At 36.8% G+C, this 22,706-nt stretch overlaps 1 non-coding gene across 1 annotated transcript; it reads left to right on the plus strand.

Annotated features, from left to right (window-relative positions):
- Positions 1-8,296: 8,296 nt before the first annotated feature.
- On the plus strand, positions 8,297-8,403 carry LOC145128051 (small nucleolar RNA R71). The gene has a single exon (XR_013716653.1). It is a non-coding gene; the product is annotated as a small nucleolar RNA R71 (small nucleolar RNA).
- Positions 8,404-22,706: the final 14,303 nt, after the last annotated feature.

Genomic DNA, 22,706 nt, shown 5'->3' on the forward strand with positions numbered 1-22,706 from the left:
TAGGACAAGGACTATAATTATTCCTTCATTATAAGTATAATGATAAATACTAAGTAACTAAACACTTATAAATTCCCAATCTTAGTTACTTAGGAAAATGTGAATAAGGTGCTAATCCATGAAATTACACTTTGCACTTTGTTTAAGCTGTTAGTGGAGCGTGTGTGGTTAACCGGCACACTAACCTGGACTTAACAAGGTAGGCAAAGGGTAACTTAATGTTTATCATAGTATCGTTGGAGCGTGTGTGGTTAACCGGCACATCGATTGAGGGGTAAATATTAAGGGTACCAAGTATATTTGCATGGTTACTTCACACCTTGTTTTGTGATCCTCGGCATCCCAGTCACAAAACCTGAAGGGCACACTCGAGATTGAAACATGCCATTGAAAAGTTCAATGAATCTCAAAAGAATCTAGGAGTTTCAAAACCAATTAAAACCTAATAATACATTTCGTTTATCTTGGTGGAAATTGGTGAATCGTCATTCACCTACCTTCAAATATTTTATAGCTTGGATTACGGCATCCCTCTTCCAAGTTATAAAATAGTTTGTTGGGTCCTAGCCTTAATATATCATATTGGGTGTTATATTAAGGACTTAAATCAACTTTACGTGAATTTCTCCCATTGTTGATGTCTGGTTTAGACAACAATGATCTTCCCAAACCAAGCTTTCCTAATGAATATGACTTCCCGAGTTTGGCTCATGGAAGTCATACTTCTCTTCCTCCACCTCCTCCAATTATTCTCCCTAACCCACAAGTTCAAGGTCACTCAAGCCCTAATGGCAAGCAAGGTCTATGTGTGATCACATCTTAGAGATGAAGTCACATATTGACAAGCCGGGAGAGTTGGGTATCAAAGTCTTGAGAAAGTTGCATGTTCAATCACTTTCTAAGTCACATAGTGAGTTCCTTTGGGACTACTATGACACAGACTATGACATGAACCTTAATGAACATATCTATTTGCTTGGTGCTGCTGAATCAGTAATGATTTGGAACGATAGTAAAGCAAATTTGATTAGAAGATCAACTTTCCAAAAACTTTATGGACAGTGACAATGGTGACACTGGAAATCCAGAAAAAGCATTCTCTTCCCAATGGAAAGGGATTGGCTATAGTCAACCCGTTGACCAAATGGTAAAGAGAAAGGCTAAGTCTGAGATAGTCCCATTACCAAAGGGTCCATATGTTTATTTTGCCAAAGGAAGGGGCGTTGATTGCAAAGCTGCCAAATTTACCTAAGGATGTTAAAGTCAATAAGTTTGACTCTACATCAGGTAGAGCTCATTATCTAACTCTGTTAAGTTCTATTCTGAGATCCTCATTACATGATGTGACTGGGTCACATGTTGATGTTTTAAGAATCAGAGAATAGAGAGAATCTTAAAGGAAGTATATGTTGATTCTGATCGCGAAGGTGGATTTCGATCGCATCAGAATTTTGAGCAGTTGCTTAAGAAGTTATGATATATTGCTAAGGAATAGATAACAACAATTTTCCATGTGGATTGTAAGGATAAGTTTTTCCGCAAAGTTTTAAAATAAAAGAAAATTGTTTAATTTTATTTATTTGAGGTATCCTTACAATGGCATTTGTGGAAAATTGTTGCTTATATGATTCCACTGACAGGAATATTGGAAAATGGATTTGATTCTTTCATTTGTGGTAATGTCTAAATTTACCAAATCAGGAAAGTTCCTCATCACCCATGTTTCAATTGGACCGAAACTTGGAATCATGCAAGTTGAATAGTATGATGAATGAGAACTTTCAAGCATTGGAAAATCAAGACTAATTACTTGTTCACATGGATGTGTGAGTCAAGTGAAGGACTAAAGGGATCGAGTACACATTCTTGTGCACTGGTCATGTCCACCACAAAGCTCGTTAAGACTATTTGATTTACTAAAGTTTAGTAAATATGGTTATACTTACAAGTTTAAGTATAATTCTGAAACATTGGAAAAGTCTCAATGTATGGCAGAACGAATGGGAAGAATCAAATTAGGCAGAAAGATAAAAGTTTCTCAAATCTGAAAAGATGGGAGAGTACTTTAGTATCATGTTTGTGATCATCTTAATGATTTAGAAATCATATCACAATTAGTCCTCTAAAGGTCTTCTTAGTGCATTCTTATGACTAAGAAGAGGAGTCATGAATTGTTGAAATGGTTAGATCAGGAAGATGAGTCATACTTCGTTCCAAAACAATTCTTAGAGTCATACTCCAAGATTGTAACTTGAGCGACATATCTTAAAGAAAGGTTTAAAACACTTGTCAAATGTAAGAGTAAAAGTGTCCTACTCTTGTACATTTGAAATTGGTAAGTTGTGATGTTTTGGATAAAACAAAGACCAACTAAGGCCAATTGTGTGAAGTGTTTGTCTTGATAAAGAATATGCACTATCTCTTGAATATTTGGCAAGATAGTCTTATATGTCAAGAGGATAGTGGGGGTCTTAAAGATCCTAAAAAGAATTTCAAGAACTAATCAAGAATAAAACCTGAGGTTCTTCACTAGCACACGACTTAAGGTTTATAACCTATCGTGTTGACATATTCTGTGCCTATTCCAGTTAAAGTTGGCTTTGCATAGGAGTTCTGAAAGTTCTCAATTGGTTGCATAACAACTTGGAAGCAATGGCAGACCCTGTACTGCCAGGTGGCAAGAAGTTAAGATTGCATAAGTTCAGTCCATATGAGTTTGGATTTGTCATTATCCTTGTCTTGTGACTATGGTTTTGACGATTCACATGGATAAGAACACATACACCATAAAATCTAAGGGTTATAAGGTTTCTCTCCGATTCATGAAAATGATGGTGAGGAAACACTTCCACCAAGTAGATTTGAAGCAGATGGCAAAAGGTCTAAACAATTGAGACTATGATTACGGCATCCCTTTTCATAGTTCTGAAATTGTTTAGACACACATGCATGCTATCTAAGGAAAGGTGTATGATTTTGATAAAGTTTTATCAAAGCATCTCGTATCAGAAATCTGAACTTTGGTAAGAAAGTCAATAAAGTATTGATTTCTAGAAGTCCAGCTGATTTCTGAGTACATGTCAAAGCTAGTGGGAGCATAAGTGTTATGCTAATAATCATCATGTAAGTGGGAGCATGATAATTATTGTTAGTGTTGCAAGTTAGCAATGTTAATTATAGAAAACAAAAGTTTCAATTCGTTAGGCTGCAGGGATTGAAAAAGTTGTTTTGCTATAATTAAGGGAGAGGATATACTTCATTTCAGTTCTAAAGGCTTAGATTGAGACCTTAATCATCTTTAGTCAAGAATATATATCTATGAATTTCATGTTGGATTGGTTACTTCATTTCAGTTCTAAAGGCTTAGATTGAGACCTTAATCATCTTTAGTCAAGAATATATATATGAATTTCATGTTGGATTGGTTCAACTTAAGGAAATTCTATATATTGCGTTCTCAAAATTCGATTATGATTACGACATCCCTCTTCATAGTCAAATTTTGAAAACATGGCAAATAAAAATATTGTAGCAAAAGACTGGTCTAGAATCATGTCTTTATGTGAGACATCATGAATCGTGTACCATTTGCTTTGGGTACAGGATCGATTGCATATGCTATAATATTTGTCATTTCTAAATTTTTCCAAATGCCCAGAGGCATTAAGAAGGGAAAAGGTCTAGAATTGGATATGACTAAAATGATTAAGCAATTGTCGAGGACAATCTACGGTTTACCAAAGATTGGTTGCTCAGGGACAGTTGGAAGTATAGTGCTAATTTTGGAAGGACCATATTGACATATTCTGAAAAGAGGCATCTCTTGTTCAGAAGTGATAGTCAAAATGAGAATATGGAGTTGTCTCCATAGGTGGAAATTATCTGTGTAAGATTAGAAAACCTAATGCAAGAAGCATGTTCAAAGCAATGTACTTTGAATATGAGACTTAGTTTCAATGGAGTTGAACTCCATTGGAATACCTTATAATGACTGTTGACAAGTCTTTGTGACTTTGTACATATTCATTACAGGAGGATCAGTGCATATAAGTTTAAAATCTAAACAAATTTCGATAAATGATAGGAATTTGAAATTCTCACATTTTTCAATAAGGATTTGGAAGTGTGAAATTAGAATCATTGAAATTATGTTCAATTGGTTTATTTCACAAAGTAAGGATCATAGAAAAACATAGAGTGCATACTCGGTGTATGGCAAAGCTATTGTTTTGAAAAACATAGTGTACTTGCTTGGAGCATGGGACAACTAGTGTTTTTAATTCAAGTATAAAGTTGATAAAACCGAAACAATGAATAATGAGTAATCAGTATGGTGATAAATAAAAGTGTCTTATTTATATTCATAGGGTTTGATATCATATTTGATTCATTTATTCTTGTGTTACACTTTGCATGTTTTGACTTCCAGAATAACTAAGTCGCTCTTCCTGAATGATTAAGTTATTCAAACCATCCACAGTCGGTCATATGTTGGAAGTAGATATGAATCAAGACTGTCATGGGTTGGTTTGTAGAGGTCCAAGTTGGTGGACAAAGTGGTGCTACAACACTCATGAGTGCTCATAAGTTCTGAGTATTGGATTCAACCCACGCTCATTTGAATCACTTCATGGATTTTATCACGAGTGATCATGAGAAGATAATATCTTTTATTCTTAAAACCTAGAGATATGAGTTGTTACTATGAGTTTGTTATACATTGATTGCACGAAAACGCATTGGTAACTCGATGTTATAAAACGTGCCTTTGTGTATGATTCAACAAGTAGTAGAACAAGCCATATGAGTCGAAGTTTATCCATTCCTTTTACCTTTGGGATAAAAGCGATATCTGTGGGCCCCTCGATGATTTAGCGATGACACATGTGAGTGCTTGGCCAAGCCAGGACTGATTTGATTTGTTCAATCAGTCAGTCATCATAAATCGAAAATCGGGAAACAACAAATGGACAGAGAGAATGATTATAATCCATGTCTCAGTCCATATGATATCTAGAATGGAGGAATATATGATCCCTTATCTAATGAACAAGTCATTGACAAGGTCAGAGTTCGACAGCGGCTTTAAGAGCTACGATTGCCAGTTAGGTTTTGAAGTCATACTCAATAATAGTTTTAGACTTATCCAAGTGAGAGACTGTTGGATTAATGTCTAAGTCCATAACTATATTTGGTATGTACTTGACCCGACCCGGCATGGCCCATTTGGGTTGCACTTCACCGGCACAATTTATATGGATAGTCTTTTGAGAATAGTATATTTATGATTTATATTAATATATTATAAGTCCTAATATATTAATATGGAATCATATTATTTAATTAGTATTGATCAAGAATTAATTTAGAATTAATTAAGTGATCAAAAAGAACTAATTAAATATGGACTCTTATATATATGGAATGGGCCAAGTTCATTTAGGTTGGGCTAAGCTTTCATGGATGGTCCATGGAGCTTTTAACCCATGGATCCTATGTAAATGAAAGGTCATGGGTATTAGGGTTTACATGGATGTATCCCTAATCCTCCATAATATATAAAGGGGTCCTTGGCTCACAAAATTGGCACAAGTGTGTGAAAATAAGAGTGGGCCGATTTTAGTGTGCATACATATTCTCTCAAGTTCTTCCAAGGTGTTTTGGTGATTTGTGATTCCATTTGAGGCTTCCACACTATTGGGGCTAAGCTCTTAAAGCTTGAAGACATCAAGCTACATCAAAAGGTATGTCATCTAACTAGAACTTTGTAGTATAGGTGCTTCATAATATGCTAGTTAGGATGAAACCTTGGAATAGTTAATATTTGCATGTATAATAGAGAAAACATAGACCCAAGGTTTATAGGGTTGCATGTACACCATAGGAGTGTTAGAATGCTCAAAACCCAACACAAACACGCCACCCGGTTACCGTCCTTTTTGGAATTAATTCGTTATTTTCATTAGCCACTACCGTCATACCTCCCTTCTTTGGAACCACTTGGACCGGACTCACCCATGGGCTATTGGAGATCGAATAAATGATTATGGCATCTAATAGTTTCACCACCTCCTTTTTCACAACTTCTTGCATGTTCGGGTTGAGTCTTCTTTGGCGTTGTATTACAGCTTTTGATCCATCTTCTAAGTTGATTTTGTGGGAACAATAGGCCGGACTAATTCCCTTGATGTCGGTTATCTTCCATGCTATAGCACCTTGCCTCCTCTTTAGTACACCCACAAGGCTTTCTTTCTCATGTTTGGCCAAATCAGCAGCTATAATTACAGGTTTTTGCTGGCCATCTTCAAGAAATGCGTACTCCAAGTGATCTGGTAGTGCTTTAAGCTCAGTTTTCGTGTTCTGAATGCTGAACACGTCGAGTCCAGTGAGGGGACTCGTCGAGTCCGGTGCAAAATTCGTGACTGTTCGGGGTTCTTCGAATGGACTCGTCGAGTCGGTCGAGGCTACTCGGCGAGTCGAGTTTTCTGCCTTTCTAATCAGATCATTATAATCAACTTCCTCGAGTAGTCTCTCTATTTCCAGCAGGTCCCTTTCAGCATCAAATTCTTCTTCAAATGTGACGGTGGACTTGTTTGGCTCATCTTCATTCCAATCTTCCAATAATTCTTCCAACAAGTCCATCGAAAATGCCGTGTCGTCACTACTCCTTGCATGCTTCATGGCTTGATCAACTCCAAAAGTGACTGATTCGTCTCCTACCCGAAGGGTAACTTTAGAATCTCGCATGTCGATGATAGCACTTGCCGTATTAAGAAAAGGTCTTCCGAGTATGATCGGGACTTGGGGATCCGCTTCCATGTCTAAAACTATAAAGTTCGCGGGGAACACGAACTTTTCCACTTTCACCAAGAGATCTTCACATATTCCCCATGGGAATGTAACCGTCTTGTTTGCTAGGTGAATTGCCATACGAATGGGCCTTGGCTCTGGTAGATCTAACTTTTTGAAAAAGGAGTATGGCATGAGATTTACGCTTGCTCCTGAATCAGCCAATGCATAAATGGTGGCTAAGTTTCCAAATTGGCAAGGCAATGTTAAGCTTCCCAAATCACCTTTCTTCTTAGGTAGTTTGTTCAACATGGCAGCTGAACAATTATCGTTTAGGACCACTTTCTTCACCTCTTCCATCTTCTTTCTATTAGTCAGGAGCTCCTTGAGGAATTTGGCATACTTCGGCATTTGTGCAACCGCTTCTATGAATGGCATATTGATCTGAAGAGCTTTAATGTGTTCCAGAAACTTCTGGTAGTCTACTTCATTTTTTTCTTGTCTAGCTCGAACCGGAAAGGGAAGTGGAGGCTGATATGGCTTAATAGGAGGCTGAGTTTTCTGTTCAGGTGGGGGACTCGTCGAGTCCGTAACATCGACTCGGCGAGTCGGATCGGGATTTTATGATTTTTCAAGTTCCTCTTTACCTTCTTGCACCATTTCAGGATCTTCTTGCTGAATAGGGGTCAGAGGAGTTATAATTTTCCCACTCCTAGTTGTCACTATGTTTATATGTGCACCTTTTGGGTTACTTTCGGTATTACTAGGAAGTCCACCCGGTCTTCTCTCATTCACTTGTTGAGCAAGTTGTCCCGGCTGCTTTTCTATGTTGAGAATAGATGCTTGCTGATTCCTAAGCAAGGCTTGTTGATCTTTCATCATAAGTTGGTGTTATCTCAACATGTTTTGTTGATCTTTAAGTGTAGCATCGGTATCATTGTGTCTTTTTTCGGATGCGGCCACGAATCTTGTAAGCATGTCTTCCAAATCTGATTTCTTTTCATGTACCGGTTCCTCCTTTTGGTAGAAGCCTCTATCCTTTTGCTTATACTTTTCCTCCCGTGTCTTTTTGTATTCATCATAAGGTAGCCATTCCTTCTTTGGTTTTCTCCAATTATCATCAAACCTATCACCACTTGAATAGCACACTTGCACCTTCCGGTTCCCATTCTCATCAAGATCACAATCTTTTGTAAGGTGAGGCCCTCTACAGTTTTCACATCCAACCCTAATAGCATGGATGGATTGGTCCATCTTAGTCATTCTTCGGTCCATGCTTTCAAACTTTGCCATCATTGCTGCCATGTCATCGGTAATGGAATTCACCGCCCCTCGAGTCAAGTCATTCCTTGGGTTATGGTATTCTCTAGAGTGCTTAGAGAATTCTTCAATTAGAGCTTTTATTACTGGAGGTGGTTTCTTCGTGAGTGGTCCTTGAGAGTCAAGGAGTTGCCTAGTTGTTACATTGACTCCATCATAGAAAATGGAGACTTCTTGTTGGCTATTAAGATCATGATGTGGGCAATTCCTTAGTAGACTTTTGTATCTCTCCCATGCCTCATAAAGGGACTCTCCAACTTGTTTTTCAAAGTTGGCAATAGCTTTCTTCAACTTGGCTATTTTCGAAGGTGGGCAAAATTGGTCAATAAATTCTTCTTTCATCTTAGCCCATGTAGTGATGGATCCGGGAGGGAGTGACTTGAGCCAATCCTTTGCAGCACCTTTGAATGTAACTGGAAGCATACGAAGCAGTTGGGTTTCGCGAGGCACATTGGGAACATTAAAATAATCAGCTACATCGTTGACTTCATCCAAGTGTTTATAGGCATCTTCGTGGTCTTTTCCGTAGAAGGGAATTTCCTTGAGTTGAGCAAGTATGTGGCCCTTTAGTTCGAAAGTGGCAGTAGCTGGAATTGCGGGTTGCACAAGTCCCGGGCCGGTATCGTCACGTATTCTCTTCTTCCATTCTCCCATGGGAACTTCATCGATGTTAGCCATGGGATTAGCTAGTTCGCCTTCAAAGTCGCTTTCTTCTTCGTATTCGGTTTCGTAGTCGTATTCGAACTCGGCTTCTTTTGGATTATCTTCAATATTCTCTACTTTGCTTTCTTCGCTCTTTCGACTACTGGTCTCTCCTGGCTTCTTGTTCTTTTTCTTCCCAAAAACCGTTTTCAAGCTCGACAAAGGTGACTTCTTAGGTGTATTAGAGCTTTCAACCTCCTTGCCTTTGTTTCTCCTCAAAGCGGATTCTGGGTTTTCAAGTGGAGGAACCAGGGGTGTGTTGGATCCTCTGGTCATGTACTGCCTGCAAAAAAAACAAGAAAAACGCGTAAAAAGAACAAAAATAAAATAAAATACGAAACTGTGTAGCAGTGATGGACTCGCCGAGTCGCTTCGATTGCACTCGGCGAGTTCAGCGCAGAAATAGAAAAATTACTTACTAACTTCTAAAAACAAAAAACTATTAAAACTTATCCTAATTACTAAATTACCTGAGAAATAACTTTGTGCAAGATAAATCTCACACAAAGGATCGATAAAACTAGAAATTAGAATTAATTTTTGAACCGTTCCCCGGCAACGGCGCCAAAAACTTGATGTGTGTAAACTCAACTAGTTTTAAACCTACTTTTAATTATAAATTATCACACAAAAGGCAGTGGACCTATCAATTGTGGTATGGCTAAATAAGTAGGGTATCGAACTCAGGGAACGGAAAATAACCTAATAACTAATTTTAACTAACAAGTAATAAAAATAAGAAGGTTTTCTCTAGTTTTACAAGACTAGAAACTTAAACACACTAACTATTACGCAATCAACTACCAAGTAAAAAATCACTAATTTTAATAAAAGGTTTATGCTTAGGTTCAACTCATTCACTCCTATGGTTAATTTTATGGCAAAACAATAGATTAATTATTTCTTGGTTACCGATTAAGGTGATTAGATTTGCATTCGCTATTACCAATCCTTAGAAAATCAACTAATTTAAGCACTCATCAAGTGTTTAAGCTAATTAATCCCGTAGTTCAATTATTCGGATTAAATAAGACTTGTAATTAGCTAATTGAATTGGTGATTCAACTAACCTCTTGTTGATGGTGTATCAATCAATCTCACACACTAATTTACCCATTCTCTAGTTAATCATAGTTTCATATTCATTATTCCTAGGAATATAGCAATGTGTTCACATAAATCATATGAGGTAAACAATTAAGAGATGTTCATGCAGCCTAATTGCCTTCCTATTAACAGAGAATAGTTATAGTCAGTGCATAAGGATCTTTAACAAGCTTGATTTAACAAATCACCAATTAACAACTAATCAATCCATAAAAATAAACCATAAGAGTAAAATCGTCTTCCCTAAACAAAAACTAATAAGTTTAGCTCATGATTACAGCATATGAAAAGCTAAGAACGGAAGTAATTAACTCAAACATTGTTCAATTCAAGATAAGTGGACAATTTAAACCTAATTGCCTTGAATCTTCCAAGAATGTGAAATTTAGGTTCCTCTTTGCGTTTTCAGGTCTTCAAAGGGTTCCTTGGTCGCAAAGTCTCTTCCAAAAAAGTTAGAAAAGATAGCTGATTCGGAATTTGCCCTCTATTTATAACTACTCGGCGAGTAGCCCACCGACTCGTCGAGCCCCTCTGTTGAATCCGTATGCGGCAAGGACTTCTCGTATTTCTTCCCGAACCTTCGTATGTACTCGTCGAGTAGTCGTCCCTACTCGCCGAGTAGCTTCAGATTTAAGCGTTTTCCTTCTTTCTTCCATTCCCGAGCTTTCGATCGTGACTCCTGCTTCCTTTTGCTTCCGAGCTTCCCTTCTGGACTGAAAATATAATTTGAACAATATTAAGTACATTTTGTCCATAAAATGTAAATAATTAGCTAATAAATGATATAAATCTATACTGAAAATATAGCTAAGTTTGCAAATATCAACAGGCGGTGGAAACGTCGAGGTGTGCGACGTCATCATGGATCATAGATATTGATTACATTGAACAATGCACAAAAGTTTAGCATAAATATTAATTCTATTATAAAATAAAATATTACATATTATACTAAGTTTGAGATGTTAAAATTAATGGAACAAGCGGTTCCTTAACGATTAGGCGGTTTAAGTAAACAAATATGATGAAATAGTACGCCTGTGAATCCATAACTATTATGAAGTTGGTGAGTTCACATGTTTGTAAAGTTTGATTCGTAAGTACTTTTTCAACAAAAAGTATATGCTTTCATTGTATAAAAGTAATTCAAAAAGTATACTTACTATAAAAGTACTTTCTCGATCTAAAGTATGTTCGCTAAAAATGTACTTTCTTAATCAAAAGCACGTTTATACTTTTCATACTAAAAGTATTTGCTTTATTGTATATAAGGATTTCTAACTTATATAAATATTTATACTTTTATCCAAAAGTTGGGTTTTAATGTATATAAGTATTTCTAACTTGTGTAAATATGTGTACTTTTATCCTAAAAGTAACATATTACTATATATAAGTATTTTTAACTTGGGTAGGTATGTGTACTTTTATCCCAAAAATAGTGTTTTACTATATGTAAGTATTTCTAACTTATGTAAATATGTGTACTTTTATCCCAAAAGTAGTATTTTACTGTCTATATGTATTGTTTCAACTAATATATTTATTAGCTTTTAGGCGTGTTTATCAATGTTACCATGAGTTCCTATAATCGAGCTATTGACGAGTTGTTTCCCCTCACGACACTCCATCGGATGTCTTAGTGTTTATACAGTTATCAACCGCGACCTGACCGTCGAACTTGTAGCTAGCAACTGCAGGTGGGAGTGTCAGCTCATATAGATATATAGAACTCTCCCGGTCACATAAGATTTAATGATTATAAGCATGAGTCTTTTCTAAGTGTTTCACTTAGGTGATGAATGTGTTGTTGGATATAGTGTCTAAGTCCATAACTATATTTGGTATGTACTTGACCCGACCCGGCATGGTCCATTTGGGTTGCACTTCACCCGAATAATTTATGGATAATCGTTTGAGAATAGTATAAGTTATGATTTATTAATATATTATAAGTTCTAATATATTAATATAAAATCATATTATTTAATTAGTATTGATCTATAATTAATTTAGAATTAATTTAGAGATCAAAAGTATGACTAATTAAATATAGGCTCTTGTATTTATATAGTGTGGGCTAATGCTTATTTGGAATGGGCTAGGCTTGCATGGAAAGTCCATGGATACTCCATGGAGCTTTAACCCATTGATCTCATGGAAATGAAAAGACATGGGTATTAGGGTTTACATGAATGTAACCCTAATCCACCACACTATATAAATGAGGCTTTGGTTCTTGAAATTGCACTAGTTGATGTGTGTAAACTAAGAGGGCCGATTTCAAGAAGTTTGTGACTATTCTCTCAAGTTTCCAAGTTTGTGGTGATTTTTGACTTCCATTTGAGGCATCCACATTATTGGTGCTAGGCTCTCAAACTCCAAGCAATCAACTACTACTAAAAGGTAAGTAATTCTACTAGTTTTATTTGATTCAAGTACCCCATGCCATGCTAGTTAGGATAAGAACCTTGGAAAAATAATTATTTGCATGTATCTTAGTCAAACATAGATCCAAGGTTTCTAGGGTTGCATGTACACCATAGGAGTGTTAGAATGCTCAAAAATCCATCAGTGGTATCAGAGCCTGGTTTGTTTATTTGATACTTGATGCAAAAAAAAAAAAAAAAAAAAAAAAAAAAAAAAACTTGAAAATCGAAGTTTTGTTCAAAAGCTCGTATCAAAATTTCAAGTTTTGTATATGTACTTACGATTCTTGAAATTGTTGATATGAACATTCATAAACATATGAGTTTAGAAGATGATAGAAATTATGTGCTAATAATTGATTAGATTAATTCTTGATCTTGATGTGTTTTAATGGAGTTCATAACTAGTTCTTAAGTTATGGATAACCAAAAGTCACATTTATAAATAACCATTAAAAGAACACATAGGTTACAAAAAATGAAGAGTCTTCATTTTTAATAACCATTAACTCATAAGTTATGAGAAATAAAAAGTTTTGAAAGTTTACAAAACTTGCCCTCAAGTTTTGGAACATGTAAAGTCATATTAAAAACTTTAGTTCCAACCCCTAGAATTTTAAAAGTTAAAATTCAACCCTTATACTTTATAATATTATAAGTTTAATAATATTTATATATGTATAAGATCAAGTCGTCTTACCGCTAGTACGCCTCATTCATGAAGTCGGTCTATAAGGGGGGTATAAGGTTGTTGCCTATAAAATGGCAACTTAATGGGTGTCCACTCTCACCCACCGCTTCCTTGATCGGTGGAGGGTCGTTAGCCGAACGGGTTGGACAAGGACTTATAAATTCTCATTAAAAGTATAATGATAATACTAAAGTAACTAAACTTTATTGAATTCCCAATCTTAGTTATTTTAGGAAAATGTGAATGAGGTGCTAATCCATGAAATTACACTTTACACTTTGTTTAAGTCGTTAGTGGAGCGTGTGTGGTTAACCGGCACACTAACTTGAACTTAACAAGGTAGGTAAAGGGTGACTTAATGTTTATCATAGTATCGATGGAGCGTGTGTGGTTAACCGGCACATCGATTGAGGGGTAATACATTAAGGGTACCAAGTAATTTGCATGGTTACTTCACACCTTGTTTTGTGATCCTCGGCATCCCAGTCACAAAACTTGAAGGGCACACTCGAGATTGAAACATGTCATTGAAGAAAGTTCAATGAATCTCAAAGAATGTAGGAGTTTCTAAACCAATTAAAACCTAATTAAATATTTCGTTTTTCATGGTGGAAATTGGTGAATCGTCATTCACCTACCTTCAAATATCTTATAGCTTAGATTACGGCATCCCTCTTCTAAGTTATAAAATATTGTGTTGGGTCCTAGCCTTAATATTACATTTGGGTGTTTTGTTAAGGACTATCTCTATATCTAATCTAATCTATTCCCTCTTCTTTTCAGATGTCTTCCAATAACAATGCTTCTGGCTCAAACCCTACTAGCTCCTTCTCTCTCATGAATCTTTGTGGGAGAGTCATCTTTGATGGGTCCAACTTTACAGATTGGATCAGAAACATCAGGATGGTCACTCGGTATGAGAACAAAGAATATGTTCTCGACAAGGAGCTGAAGGTACCCGAGCCAACTGCTACTCCTGAAGAGCTTGTTGAATATGAGGTACATGAAAGAGATGCTACAAAAGTGGCATGCATCATGATGGCCACCATGACAGCCGAGCTCCAAAAGTCCTATGAGGACTATTATCCTTTTGAGATGCACCAGGACTTGATGGACCGCTACCATCAAAGTGCTCGTCAAGAGTGATATGAAATAATCTCCTCCATGATAACAACCCGAATGAAGGATGGTGAACCCATCACGGGCCACATGCAGAAAATGCAAAGGTATGTGGACCGTTTACTGAAGTTGAATGTGAACTTCCCTGAGGAGTTAGCAATAGACATCATTTTGCACTCCTTGCCATCGTGTTATGATCAATTCCGCATGACATATCACATGAACAAGGAAGAAGTCACCCTCAGCAAACTTCAAGGACTCTTGAAGACCGCCGAAAGTGGTCTAAAGGGTAAGTCGGTTGTTACTACTCCTACTCCTACTCCAACTGCGGCCAATGTCTTGGCAATCGGGCATGGCAAAGGGAAGAAGAGAAAGAACCCTTCTAAGGGTACCAAGGGTAAGACCCTTGAAGGCTCCTCTTCAAGCAAAACCAAGAAAGGTTTTGTCACTCCTTCTGCTAACCCTAATGAGGCTGAATGCTTCTATTGCCATGAAAAGTCGCACTGGAAGCGAAACTGCCCAAAGTACCAGCAAGATTTGAAGGATGGGAAAGTAAAACCCAACCATGCAGGTATATACACTATATTGTCTAATAACTCACCTCATTCTAAGTCTTGGGTCCTTGATACAGGTTGTGGTATTCACATATGTTGTGATTTGCAGGGACTAAAAAGAAATGAGAATGTGGAGCAGGGAAAGATAAACTTGATCATGGGAAACAGGCTAGCTTCACCTGTCACCAAGATAGGAGTTTATTCCTTAGTGCTAAATAGTGGGTTTACATTAGATTTGAATAAATGTTATTATTCGCCAGAAATGGCAAGAAATGTTATTTCCTTTCATGCATTGTATAAAGAAGGTTTTAGCTTTTATTTTGATAATAATAATGGTAGTATTGATGCTTTCTTTAATAATGTTCTTTATTTTAAAGCATTACCTTGTGATGGCGTGTATGAAACTGTATCTGTTGTAGATAATCTAGGAAATAATGTATTGTGTATTAACTCTTCCACTATCTTAGATAAAGCATCCTTATGGCATTGTTGTCTTGGACATGTAAGCAAGAAACGCATAGGCCAACTCCAAAAGGATGGAGTCTTGGAGTCATTTGACCTAAAGTCAGATGATAGTTGTGAATCTTGTTTGCTTGGTAAAATGACAAAGTCACCTTTTACTGGCACTTGTGCTAGGGGTGAAGGTTTGTTGGACCTCATACACACGGATGTGTGTGGACCCTTCAGAACCGCCACAAGAGATGCTAATCGGTTCTATATGACTTTTACTGATGATTTTAGTAGATAGGAATATGTCTACCTAATCAAGCATAAGTCAGAAACCTTTGAGAAATTCAAAGAGTTTAAGCAAGAAGTGGAGAATCAGTTGGGCAGGAACATTAAGATGCTTCGATCCGATCATGGTGGTGAGTATCTTAGTGCTGAGTTCCTTGACTATCTTAAGGAATGTGGGATTGTCTCACAATTGACACCTCCTAGGACACCACAGTTGAATGGTGTAGCTGAGAGGCGCAATCGGACCTTGTTGGACATGGTTCGTTCCATGATGAGTCAAGCTTCGCTACCAATCTCATTTTGGGGGTATGCCTTAGAGACTGCCGCCCATATCCTTAATCTAGTCCCTACAAAGAAGGTTGCCAAAACACCTCACGAGGTGTGGACTGGAAAAGTTCCCAATCTAGACCACATCAAGAATTGGGGTTGCGAGGCTTTCGTGAGACGCGAGACTCACGATAAGCTCGAACCCCGAAGCGAAAGGTGTATTTTCATCGGCTACCCACAGAAATCCTTTGGTTACATCTTCTACAGACCCAGTGATAATGTGGTCTTTGTAGCAAGAAGAGGATTCTTTCGAGAGAGAGAATTCATGAGCCAAGGAGACAGTGGGAGGCAAATTGACCTTGAGGAAATTTAAGAGTCAAGTGGTGAAGGAACCTCAAACCCTAGCCCTCAACCTGAGGAGGAAACTCCTGTTGAGCCGACTGAAGAATCTATACCTCTGAGGCGTTCCACCAGAGTTAGGAATGCACCTGAGCATTATTATGGTTTTCATATTACTGCAGAAGGTGAGACACTTATCAGTGATAACACACTGGTAAATCTGGATGAGCCTAACAGCTACACGGAAGCCATGACAGGCCCTGAGGCTGCTAAATGGAAAGAGGCTATGGATAGCGAGATACAGTTCATGTATGACAATCAAGTTTGGAACTTGGTTGACAATGTACCTGATCGTAAGATAGTTGGGTGCAAATGGATCTTCAAGAAGAAGACTGACATCGATGGTAATGTACACACTTATAAGGCACGACTGGTTGCAAAGGGTTATTCTCAAACTCCGGGAGTTGATTATGATGAGACCTTTTCACCAGTGGCCAAGTTTAAGTCTATTAGGGTTCTGTTAGCCATTGCTGCATTTCATGATTATGAAATATGGCAAATGGAGGTCAAAACCGCTTTCCTTAATGGAAAGTTGGTTGAAGATGTTTACATGGTTCAGCCAGAGGGTTTTGTCAGTACAGAGTACCCCAGTAGAGTGTGTAAGCTCGAGAAATCCATTTATGGATTAAAACAGGCACCTCGCAGATGGAATCTTTGCTTTGATGAGAAAATCAAAGAATTTGGCTTTTCAAGGAGTGAAGATAAATCTTGTGTCTATATCAAGGCTAGTGGGAGTATAGTCAGCTTTTTGGTACTGTATGTGGATGACATACTACTCATAGGAAATGACATCCCAACCCTGCAGGAAGTAAAGTCCTAGCTTGGGAAGTGTTTCGCTATGAAGGACCTTCGAGAAGCTGCCTATATCCTAGGGATAAGGATTTTGAGAAACAGGAGTAAAAGACTAATTGGACTTAGTCAAAGCACCTATGTGGACAAAGTGTTGAAAAGGTTCAACATGCATAACTCGAAGAAAGGAGAGTTACCCATCCAGAGTAACGCCAGATTGAGTAAGACACAAAGCCCTAGTACTGAGGCTGAGATAGCAGAAATGAGTCGATTACCTTATGCTTCAGCTGTAGGATCGATCATGTATGATATGACGTGTACTCGACCTGATGTAGCCTTTGCTTTGAGCATGGTTAGCATGTATCAGGGGAACCCTGGCAAGGCACACTGGACTGCGGTAAAGAATATCCTCAAGTACCTACGGAGGACTAAGGACTGGGTCCTTACCCTCGGTGGCAGTGAGGACTTGAGAGTTGTAGGGTACAGTGATGCTAGCTTTCAGACTGACGGGGATAATTTCCGCTCTCAGTCGGGCTGGGTCTTTACTCTAAATGGAGGGGCAATTACTTGGAAAAGTTCCAAGCAGGAGACAGTGGCTGATTCCACTTGTGAATCAGAGTATATAGCAGCAAGCGAGGCAGCAAAGGAGGCTATATGGCTAAAGAACTTCATCGGAGACCTTGGAGTTGTACCAGCTATAAAGGAGCCAATGGAGATTTTCTGTGACAGCAATAGTGCGGTTGCCTTAGCCAAGGAACCAAGAGATCATGGGAGATCCAGACACATTGACAGAAAATATCACTTCATTAGACATCGAATAGAAGAAGGAATCCTCGTGGCAAAGAGGGTATCATCGGATGAGAACACAGCAGATCCCCTCACGAAGGGACTGACTCGGGCTAAGCATCTCCAGCATGCTCGGATCATAGGGCTGAAGGATGATATTAGTTTTAGTAGTTAGATAATCTTGAAATTTGTAAAATGTAATTGACATTTGATGATAAATAAAAGCTGTTATTTATGAGTAAAGTGTTGATATCTCTTGTCAATCGTTTACTATTATTTCTTGTTGCATGTTTTGACTTCCAGAATAATTATGTTATGGTTTATATCATATTATTCAAACTCTCCACAGTCGGTCATATGTTGGAAGTATATATGAATCAAGACTGTCATGGGTTGGCTTGTAGAGGTCTAAGATGTTAGACAAAGCGGGGCTACAGCACTCATGAGTGCTCATAAGTTCTGAGTATTGGATTCAACCCACGCTCACTTGTATCACTTCATGGAATTTATCTCGAGTGATCGTGAGACGGTAATATCATATAAGTCTTCAAACCTAGAGATATGATTTGTTGCCTATGAGTTGGTTATGCATTGATTGCACGAAAACGCATTGGTAACTCGATGTTATAAACCGTGCTTTTGTGTGTAATTCAACAAGTAGTAGAGCAAACATATGAGTCGAAGTTTATCTGTTCCTTCTAGGATTAGAAGCGATATCTGGGCCCCTCGATGATTTTGTTTTGACCTATGTACCGGGCCCGGTCAGAACTAAATTGATGTGTTCAGTTAAGTTCTATGTCAAACAAATCGGAAATCGGGAAACAAATGCTGGACACTAAGCAAGACCATGTTCCATGTATTTGTCCGGCTGATATCTAGAACAGGGGATTATATGATCACTTATCTAAAATGGCGCTTCATAGTTCAACAGAGTTTAAAGAGCTACGATTGTTGATCGGTTCCTGAAGTCATACTTGCAACTATAGTTATTAGACTTATCCAAGTGGGAGACTGTTGGATATAGTGTCTAAGTCCATAACTATATTTGGTATGTACTTGACCCGACCCGGCATGGTCCATTTGGGTTGCACTTCACCCGAACAATTTATGGATAATCGTTTGAGAATAGTATAAGTTATGATTTATTAATATATTATAAGTTCTAATATATTAATATAAAATCATATTATTTAATTAGTATTGATCTATAATTAATTTAGAATTAATTTAGAGATCAAAAGTATGACTAATTAAATATGGGCTCTTGTATTTATATAGTGTGGGCTAATGCTTATTTGGAATGGGCTAGGCTTGCATGGAAAGTCCATGGATACTCCATGGAGCTTTAACCCATGGATCTCATGGAAATGAAAAGACATGGGTATTAGGGTTTACATGAATGTAACCCTAATCCACCACACTATATAAAGGAGGCTTTGGTTCTTGAAATTGCACTAGTTGATGTGTGTAAACTAAGAGGGCCGATTTCAAGAAGTTTGTGACTATTCTCTCAAGTTTCCAAGTTTGTGGTGATTTTTGACTTCCATTTGAGGCATCCACATTATTGGTGCTAGGCTCTCAAACTCCAAGCAATCAACTACTACTAAAAGGTAAGTAATTCTACTAGTTTTATTTGATTCAAGTACCCCATGCCATGCTAGTTAGGATAAGAACCTTGGAAAAATAATTATTTGCATGTATCTTAGTCAAACATAGATCCAAGGTTTCTAGGGTTGCATGTACACCATAGGAGTGTTAGAATGCTCAAAAATCCATCATGTGTCTCATATAACTCATTGAGTGAATCTAAAAGTTGTAGCCCTAACTTTATAAGTTCATGTTATCAGGCCAATGTTTACGTTGTGTAATTATAATAATGTTTTATAATTATATTCTTTAATTATTTTGTTAAAATTAAACAGGCAGCGTAATGGGAGATTATAATAAATATCCATATTATACGGGTAGAGTATTGTTAGGGTATAATAAATATTCATATTATATGGGCAGAGTAACGATAGGGTATAATAAATATCCATATTATACGGGCAGAGTAACGATAGGGTATAATAAATATCCATATTATACAGACAAAGTAACAAGAGGGTATAATAAAGCTATACTCTGTAATTAGTGATTTCAACAATGTGAGTATATTGTTATAAATGCGTGAGGGTGTTAATATAATGATTCAAATAATATCATTTATAAAACAACTATAATAAACAATCAACATTTATATAAAAATAAATAATATTTAACATGTATTCTCTCCCAAAAACTGTAAAATGTTTAAAATGGGACGTGAAACTCAAATCAAAGCACTCTTTATAGTTTCTGTCAGAAAAACGGTCGGAAACTCGGGAAGGTGGAACCTCGGGCAGAAAAGGAACTCCAGAGAGAAAAGAGAGGGTTTGAATTTTAATGGTGACAAATGAGATGATTTTTGGGAATATTTACAACAAATTTTTTAAGGCGTGTTGGCTCTTCCTCGGTGTGTCGTGTGCCACTTGCTCATTGGACCACGTGTCTAGACGGTTGAGGGTGTCGTCGGTTCTTACGGCCACGCGGCGCACTCCGGTCATGTCACTTCACCGTTACCAAATGTTTCTCGAAATCTTTGAAAAATCACATCTTTCGCATACGAGCTCCCAAACCCGACTTTGGAAATTGGTACGCTTCTCATAACCGCCTAACAAGTAACATTAAAGAGTTTTAAAACCCCTAAGTTTAGACACCGGCTAAAAGATAATTTAGTAAAATTAAGAAAGCTGTATTTACTAAGTATTGGACGGATACTTAAGTTGCATGCTTATAGATTTAATTGGTTTTACAATGCTTGATTTAGATCTATTTCACAACTCTTGTTTAAGTCCAACTGTTGTATAGTAGAATCATTCAGTCAAAAGACTGATTATTTTTAGCGACATCTAATAGTATTCGTCAGATAATTAGTTAACATTAGTAGAATTTTATTCCTTTACAAATAAAATTGTAAGGTAGAAGGAATCCTTGTCGGAACCCTCTTATACTTTGAACCTGTCGAAATTACGAAAATAACCTATCAACTAAAGTTGCCTCAAGGACTCAATAATGTACATACAATTTTCAAATATCAAACTTCAACGAGTGTTTTTCTGATGACACACTTTCTATCCGTCTCGATGAAATCCAAATCAACTCTAAACTTCACTTCGAAGAAGAACCCCTAGGATATCAACTCATTTACTTATAAACTAAGAATTTGTGCTGGTATTCCATACTTGCTAACTGTATGCTTCAAATTTGTACATAGCTAGGATTCTATAACCTTAGAATGTTTGCTTCCTTCTTATTCCATCTTCCTTGTTTGGTTGTGGGCTTAGGGTAGAATCAGTAATTCAACTGTCTATCCAATCTTGGATTACATACGACTTGCAAGATACAAGGAGATTATAGAAGGACCACGGGAAGACCCGATGAAACAAAAATACCCCAACTATTCAATGGTGACCCTGTGATATGCACTACAAGCTGAATTTTTTGACGAAATTCATTCAAAGGGGGAGAATGTGAAAACCGTCAAAAGTTGGTCAACGATCGTCGATCGCAAACGTGACGAAAGTGAAATTAATAGACCTAATGTATAATTTTTTATTATTTTTTATTAGAATATAATATTACACATTAAAATGCATAAAGAAAAATGATTGGAATCAACCAATTGCTAAAAATATAGGAGCGCAAATTTGTATTATTTGTATAAATAATAACATAATTTGAAAGTACACGTCAATACAATGCCGAAAATATAAAAAAACATTAAAAATAGAGTTCGTATGCGAAAGATGAAAACTCGTCTTAATAAAAAAGGTTTAAAAACAAACTATTAAAATTAAACACGTATAAAGCGTCTTTTGGTGTACATGTTACAATAATTAAAGAGTACACGTTATTACCATCACCTGAACTAAAGAATGTTGAAAACAAAGTTCATACGCAAAAGTTATGATCAACCCTGTAAAACGCACGAATCAATCGCCTATTAAGAAACTTCAAACACAAAGTTAGCTTTCCTAGGGGTTAAAAATTCAATTTCTGACAATTTTCTTACGACCATATAAAAATCTAGTTTATAAAAACTATATCCATTTTATTTTTCCCAAAAATTCCTTAAGGATCAGACATGGCAATAACAACTTTTCCGTTAACGAATCTTCAAACAATTCATTCGGTGATTTATGAGATTCATTAGAAAAAGATAGCAACATTTTATAAATCAAGATGTAATCTAGTATTTGATTCAATTGCTAACTTTTCCGTTTCACAAAAGTCTTATAATTTTACGAAAAACAGTCGAATCGTGGCAACCGAGAAGCCACTTTTATCGTACTTTCAAATGTTCCATTCACATAGTTACAAAACTCATTACGTGGAAATTTTATGTTCTATGACCTAGGTAAGCAATTACTACAAACTTGTATACTCGAAATATTATACGAAAGTCGGATTTAAGTAAAAAAATATGTGGTTTAAACATAAGGCACATGGACATGGAATTTCAATTTCTTGTCTCTTCTTTTTTACTCGTTTCATCATGTTCATGTTGTCAACAACATATTTCAAAAACGGATCAACTCCATCTACATATGGTTGTCCGGTTTTATCTAAGCGCATCCAAGAGTTATCCAAGTTCTTGACGCAACACAGTCACTTAAATAGGCGCTAGCTAAATCAATATGCAAAAACGGACAATTAATTAATATAGTGAATAACGAATGAGGTTTATTAATAAAACTTGTATTATTTAAATGGATGAATTAATATGTATGCATAAATAAGATGCATTGGATTTTTTAGGGTTACTAACTAATGAAGTGAGCCAAATTAATATTTTGTGCATTTATCATGGTTAGAAGGAGATCAGCAAATGACAAACATGATTCAAATTCAACATCGAATCTTTGTTGGGAACCGTAAATGATACTTAAGAACTTTTGCTGGAAAACCTCCAAAGATAATTGTGTATGAGACTGCTTT

This window comes from Lactuca virosa, chromosome 7 (assembly GCF_052849685.1).
Source record: "Lactuca virosa cultivar CGN04683 chromosome 7, Lactuca_virosa_CGN04683_v6, whole genome shotgun sequence".
Lineage (NCBI taxonomy): Eukaryota > Viridiplantae > Streptophyta > Magnoliopsida > Asterales > Asteraceae > Lactuca > Lactuca virosa.